Genomic DNA, 7,871 nt, shown 5'->3' with positions numbered 1-7,871 from the left:
CACTTTGTGAGGCTTATAAACTGCTCAAAAAAATAAAGGGAACACAAAAATAACACATCCTAGATCTGAATTAATTAAATATTCTTCTTAAATACTTTGTTCTTTACATAGTTGAATGTGCTGACAACAAAATCACACAAAAAAAAAAAATGGAAATCAAATTTTTTAACCCATGGAGGTCTGGATTTGGAGTCACCCTCAAAATTAAAGTGGAAAAACACACTACAGGCTGATCCAACTTTGATGTAATGTCCTTAAAACAAGTCAAAATGAGGCTCAGTAGTGTGTGTGGCCTCCACGTGCCTGTATGACCTCCCTACAACGCCTGTGCATGCTCCTGATGAGGTGGCGGACGGTCTCCTGAGGGATCTCCTCCCAGACCTGGACTAAAGCATCTGCCAACTCCTGGACAGTCTGTGGTGCAACGTGACGTTGGTGGATAGAGCGAGACATGATGTCCCAGATGTGCTCAATTGGATTCAGGTCTGGGGAACGGGCGGGCCAGTCCATAGCATCAATGCCTTCGTCTTGCAGGAACTGCTGACACACTCCAGCCACATGAGGTCTAGCATTATCTTGCATTAGGAGGAACCCAGGGCCAACCGCACCAGCATATGGTCTCACAAGGGGTCTGAGGATCTCATCTCGGTACCTAATGGCAGTCAGGCTACCTCTGGCGAGCACATGGAGGGCTGTGCGGCCCTCCAAAGAAATGCCACCCCACACCATTACTGACCCAATGCCAAACCGGTCATGCTGGAGGATGTTGCAGGCAGCAGAACGTTCTCCACTGCGTCTCCAGACTCTGTCACGTCTGTCACGTGCTCAGTGTGAATCTGCTTTCATCTGTGAAGAGCACAGGGCGCCAGTGGTAAATTTGCCAATCTTGGTGTTCTCTGGCAAATGCCAAACGTCCTGCACGGTGTTGGGCTGTAAGCACAACCCCCACCTGTGGACATCGGGCCCTCATAGAGTCTGTTTCTGACCGTTTGAGCAGACACATGCACATTTGTGGCCTGCTGGAGGTCATTTTGCAGGGCTCTGGCAGTGTTCCTCCTTGCACAAAGGCGGGGGTAGCGGTCCTGCTGCTGGGTTGTTGCCCTCCTACAGCCTCCTCCACGTCCCCTTGATGTACTGGCCTGTCTCCTGGTAGCGCCTCCATGCTCTGGACACTACGCTGACAGACACAGAAAACCTTCTTGCCACAGCTCGCATTGATGTGCCATCCTGGATAAGCTGCACTACCTGAGCCACTTGTGTGGGTTGTAGACTCCGTCTCATGCTACCACTAGAGTGAAAGCACCGGCAGCATTCAAAAGTGACCAAAACATCAGCCAGGAAGCATAGGAACTGAAAAGCGGTCTGTGGTCACCACCTGCAGAACCAATCCTTTATTGGGGGTGTCTTGCTAATTGACTATTATTTCCACCTGTTGTCTATCCCATTTGCACAACAGCATGTGAAATTGATTGTCACTCAGTGTTGCTTCCTAAGTGGGCAGTTTGATTTCACAGAAGTGTGATTGACTTGGAGTTACATTGTGTTGTTTAAGTGTTCCCTTTATTTTTTTGAGCAGTGTATAATAGAAACCACCCAAAAATGACCCCATTCTAGAAACTACACCCCTCAAGCTATTCAAAACTGATTTTACAAACGTTGTTAACTCTTTAGGTGTTCCACAAGAGTTAATGGCAAATGGAGATAAAATTTCAGAATTTAGATTTTTGGGCAAATTTTCCATTTTAATCAATTTTTTCCAGTAACAAAGCAAGGGTTAACAGCCAAACAAAACTCAATATTTATTGCCCCGATTCTGTAGTTTGCAGAAACACCCCATATGTGGCCGTAAACTACTGTACAGGCACACAGTAGGGCGTAGAGGGAAAGGTGCGCCATATGCTTTTTGGAAGGCAGATTTTGCTGGACTGGTTTATTTACACCATGTCCCATTTGAAGCCCCCCTGATGCACCCCTAGAGTAGAAACTCCATAAAAGTGACCCCATCTAAGAAACTACACCCCTCAAGGTATTCAAAACTGATTTTACAAACTTTGTTAACCCTTTAGGTGTTGCACAAGAGTTATTGGCAAATGGGGATGAAATTTGAGAATTTCATTTTGCCAAATTTTCAATTTTAACCCATTTTTTCCACTAACAAAGCAAGAGTTAAAAGCCAAACAAGACTGTATCTTTATTGCCCTGACTCTGCCGTTTACAGAAACACCCCATATGTGGTCGTACACTACTATACGGCCACACGGCGGGGCGTAGAGGGAAAGGATCGGCGTGTGGTTTTTGGAGGGCTGATTTTTATGGACCGGTTTATTTACACCGTGTCCTGTTTCAACCCCCCTGATGCACTCCCTAAAAGTGACCCCATTTTGGAAACTACGGGATAAGGTGGCAGTTTTGTTGGGACTATTTTTAGGGTACATATGATTTTTGGTTGCTCTATATTACATTTTTGTGAGGTAAAGTTACCAAAAATTGAATTTCATCTCCATTTGCCATTAACTGTTGAGGAACACCTAAAGGGTTAATAAAGTTTCTATTTCTATAGAGGAGATTCTTACGAACGCAGCGATACCTAATAAGTCTACTATTTTACAATTATAGATTGTTTTAGTCCATAGACAGTTTTAGACTATATTATCCTTTTTGATACAAACAAATTTTTTTTGTATCTCTAAAGTCTAAGAGTTCTTTTTTTTTTTTAGCCGATTATCTTACGTAGGGGCTCATTTTTTGCGGGATGAGAGGACGGTTTTATTGGCACTATTTTGGGGGCTATATGACTTTTTGTTATGTAAGGTGACAAAAAAAGTTCTTTTTTTGCACCGTTTTTTTTTTGGGGATAGTGTTAATCTGATATTATTACCGACGTGGCAATACCTAATTTGTATACTTTTTTTTAAATTATTTTAGTTTTTACAATTTTTTGGGGTCTCAAGTCTGAGAACCAGTTTTTTTTATCCGATTGTCAGTGGCTAAATTGGGATATAAATTTTGTACTCAATGGAAGTGTGGTCATCCCTGAAACAACCGTCAATGCAGAGGCCCGGATGATGGGGCTATATGACTTTTTGATCGCTTGCTATTAAACTTTATGTAAGGTGACAAAAAAAGTTCTTTTTTTGCACCGCTTTTTTTTTGGACCGTGTTACTGTATTTTTCGCCCTATAAGACGCACCTAGGTTTTTGAGGAGTAAAATAAGAAAAAAAATATTTTTAACCAAACTGTGTGCTTTTGGTGGGTTTGAACTAATGGTGGTCTGTGCATGACACTATTATGGGGGATTTGTGGATAATGCACTGTTATGGGGTGGGGGATTTGTGGATGATGCACTGTTATGGGGTGGGGGATTTGTGGATGATGCACTGTTATGGGGTGGGGAATCGGTGGATGGCATTATGATGGTGGGGGGGATCTGTGGATGGCATTATGATGTTGGGGGGATCTGTGGATGGCATTATGATGTTGGGGGGGATCTGTGGATGGCATTATAATGGTGGGGGGGGATCTGTGGATGGCACTGTTATGGGGTAGTGGATCTGTGGATGACACTGCTATATGTGTCATCCACAGACCCCCCCCCAATCATAATGCCATCCACAGACCCCCCCCCAATCATAATGCCATCCACAGACCCCTCCCCCCCCCCATCATAATGCCATCCACAGACCGACCCCCCCCATCATAATGCCATCCACAGACCGACCCCCCCCCATCATAATGCCATCCACAGACCGACCCCCCCCCATCATGCCATCCACAGACACCCCATCATAATGCCATCCACAGACCCCCCCCCCCCCCATCATGCCATCCACAGACACCCCATCATAATGCCATGCACAGACCCCCCCCCCCCCCATCATAATGCCATCCACAGACCCCCCCATCATAATGCCATCCACAGACCGACCCCCCCCCCCCCCCCATCATGCCATCCACAGACACCCCATCATAATGCCATCCACAGACCCCCCCCCTCCCCCATCATTATCCCATCCATAGATCCCTGAGGGGCTGTAGTAGGTGGGGAGAGCGGCAGGGCAGTGCAGGCACTGTACTCTGGCCCCACCGCTCAGTATGTACTGTTTTATACCTAGTGTTAATCATAATATCTAAACTGCACTCCCCCTGCTCCCCAACTGCATCTTATGGGGCGAAAAATACGGTATTACATATCGCCACGTCCGAAAAGTCCAAACTATTAAAATATTTTAAAAAAAATACTATGCGGTAAACGCCAGAACAGTGAAAAATAAAAATAGAAACTGCGCAATTCGCCATCTTTTAAAATGCAGAATACACGTGGCTTTTTTGGTGTTTTATTTTTTTCACGTGATATTAAATGGTATGGAGTATTGCAATACTTTTTTATGGTATCGAAATCTAATCAAAAATTTGGTATCGCAACAACTCTACTCTATACTGCAGAATTCTATAGACCTCGCTGCTGAGAAAGATAGCCATTGTCCAGTGCAGCTAAATGCAGAGAGCACTTCACAGAGAAGCCACGCCTCCTGGGCACTTTCAAGAGCAGAATCTAGCAGAATAAAACTTCATATTCACTACTACTGCTCTTCTTAGCCCCTATATAAAGTTGTTAGCGGTTTTGCATGGTTTAAACAGTTAACAGACTCCTTTTAAGGGTATATGTCCTTTAAGAGTCGATATGCTGCAGATTTTCAGACCATGGGTATAACTGTTGCCACTAGGATGTCACTAAGGAGAAAAACTGTTAGGAGGAGACAGGAGAAGCAGCCAGGAAAAGCCAATAGAAAGCAGACAGTAAGAAACAGATGAACTTGAGATGGGTCAGAACCATGAACATGTGGGATCCATCAATAAACAGCAGAATAACTGGGTTGGAGCTGTGTCCCCCAATGAAAACAGTTTAATTTTGCTACAGGGATGAGACAAGCTATGTACTAAGCAGAGGCAGCTGATAAAAAAAGAAAGCGCCCAAGGGTACATGCGAGCTAGCATAGCCTGAAAAATCAAAGTGCGATGCTTGGAGGCACATGCATCCAAGTAAAGGTAGGTGCAAGGCTGGCAAAAAATGAATGAGTATGCATTTTCCAAAAGCCTGGAAATGAATAACGTGGACCATTCGAGGCCAAGAGGAAAAACCCTCAACACTGATGGTCCCAGGGAATCCCGTCAAGGAACCAGTTGACAGAGGGGGAAAAATACCAGTAAGGCTGCATTCACAGAATAGTATTGCATGCCAAGAATAGGCATTTCAATGGGGGTGCCGGGCTGGTGTGTTGCGGACCCGCAATTTGCGGGTCCGCAACACACCAGCCCGGCACCCCCATTGAAATGCCTATTCTTGTCCACAAGCTGCGGACAATAGGACATACTCTATCTTTTTGCGGAGCTGCGGACCCAAAATCGCGGCTGCAGACAGCACACTGTGTGCTGTCCGCATCCATTCCGTCCCCATAGAGAATGAATGGGTCTGCACCCATTCCGCAAAATTGCGGAAAGGATGCGGACCCATTTTGCAGACGTGTGAATGGAGCCTAAGGGTGATTTTAAACACAAAAAAGCTTGGTGAAATATGAAGTAATCTCTGGGCACCTGACAGAGGAGCAACTCTTGGACCGTCAGACAGGGCCATCTACAAAAAAAAATAGTGAAAAAGCGCAGAATACATTATTTAAATCCACAAATGGGATCTATTAACTCCCTTGTGATAAAGTTTCACCCTGAGAAGATGCATACTGAGGTAAGGTTGGGGAGAAGAGGTAGGCCTGGAGTCTTGTGATGCGCTGGTCGCCAGTATAAGGTAGACTCAGCCGAAGAAATAGATATTGCCCAAACCTTCTCTGAGCAGTGAAATGGGAACAGAATGTGCTTGCATGACATTGTTGGAACAGCGGTAATGTATCAAGTATGCTAAAGCAAATGAAGATACGCTGCAACAGCATAGTCATTACTTCTTAGAAGGTGATGATATGGCTTTAAAAGGTAACAGAAAAAGAAGAGCAGGAACATACTAACCCTCACCTTTGTTGCCATGGAGGACACAGTGACTAGCATGGTAGCGGTGACCATACAATGTAAGGGGGATAGCAGAGTTCTGGCGGCTCTAACAATAGGGCACTGACGTCAGATGTTAGGTAATTAAAAACAAGACCTAACGAATGCTAGTATCCAGACGTTGCAGTAGCAACGCCACTAGCACCCCATCACTCTGTCTACAGGATGTGGCAATGCAAAGACAAAAGCAGAAGCCATGAACATGTAGCCAGATCAGCACAATAAAGGAGCAGGCTACCTGGAGCACATAACCATTACGAAGCCATGTTTGAGACAGCGGCTAGTTGTAGCACCATGTACCTATGTAAGGTAGAAATGCAGGCAACTGTGCTGCATAATGGAGAGGGCAACAGCGCTGTCTATTGCACATCAGAGACTGCACGCTCGACAGGAAAAGCATTCAGTGATGGCACCATTAGTGCACCTATGGAGACTGCGAAAGCTCATTGGATACTGCAGTTAGAAACACATTCACTTCAGAATGGCACATGCTCGACTACAGTTTTCAGCAGTGGCCACTAGGGTTGTTTCGATAACAAAATTTTGGCTGTTTCGATACCATAAAAAAAAAAAAAAGTATTGCGATACTCGATACCACGCGAATAAAATTAAAACACCCAAAAAGCTGTGTGTATTCCGCATTTTATGGAACATCCGGCCCTTAATTGAACAGTACTATCCTATTTTTTGAGGGGGGCAAGGTGACAAAATATATATAATTGCGAATCATGCGGTTTTTATTTTTTTCTGTTATGGCGTTCACCACTCACCACTTTTTAGACGTGGCAATATGCAATATGTTTATTTATGGTTTATATATTTTATAGGTAAAATTGGGAAAGGGGGCGATTTATACTTAATTTGGTGTTTTTTTTATAAAATTTAATAACTATTGCCCTTAGGGGCTAGATCTTTTACTTCCTTGTCCTGTTCACCCTAATAGATCTCTATTAGAGTTTTTTTTAGGACTTTATACTGTCCCGGCTGCCCTGTGCATAAGGGTCCATTCACACGTCCGTGTGTGTTTTGCGGATCCACGGATCCGTTCCGCATTTTGCGGACCGCACATCGCCAGCATTCTCATAGAAAATGCCTTTTTCTTGTCCGCAATTGCGTACAATAGGACATGTTCTATTTATTTTGGGATAGGAAGTGCAGATCCGCAATTCCAGATCCGGGCAGCACATCGTGCTGCCCCATAGAAATGAATGGGTCTGCAATTCCGTTCCGCAAATTGCGGAACAAAGTTGCGGACGTGTGAATGGACCATAATGCACACAGCAGCAGGGAACTTACCATGGTAACCGATCGGAGGTCCAGGATTACACTGCTGGGGCTCCGATCACAAGCTGCCACTGTCACCAATGAAGAGGGGACCCTGTGGCCACTGCCACCAATGACTAGTACAAATACAGGAGGCGGGTGCCAGCAGTACCCGCCTCCTGCATCTGTATTAAAGGTTAATCATCATTGGTGGTACAGTGGCCAGGAACCTGCTATGCTGTCTGCTTGACTCTGGGGAGGATACTCACTTTCTCAGACGGCGCAGCAGTGTATTCCCTTCCCGCCTCCTGCTTTAATTAATGGCGGCACATTCATTGGTGGAAGTGGTGCAGACAGTTTCAGAGCCCGCTCACTTCATTGGGCTCAGCGCAGTCGAGTGATAGGAGGGAATGACTCCCTCCCTCCTCAACTGTCTGCGCACGCGCCGAGCACCATAACGGGGTCTAGTATCGAAAAAATCCTGATACCGAAACAATACTGGCATAAAAGTATTGATTGGGTATCGCAAGTTTGATGCCCGAAACAACCCTAG

The sequence above is a fragment of the Bufo bufo genome, chromosome 2, assembly GCF_905171765.1.
Source record: "Bufo bufo chromosome 2, aBufBuf1.1, whole genome shotgun sequence".
NCBI lineage: Eukaryota > Metazoa > Chordata > Amphibia > Anura > Bufonidae > Bufo > Bufo bufo.
The sequence above is the reverse complement of the archived record's forward strand: the minus strand, read 5'-3'. Positions refer to the sequence as shown.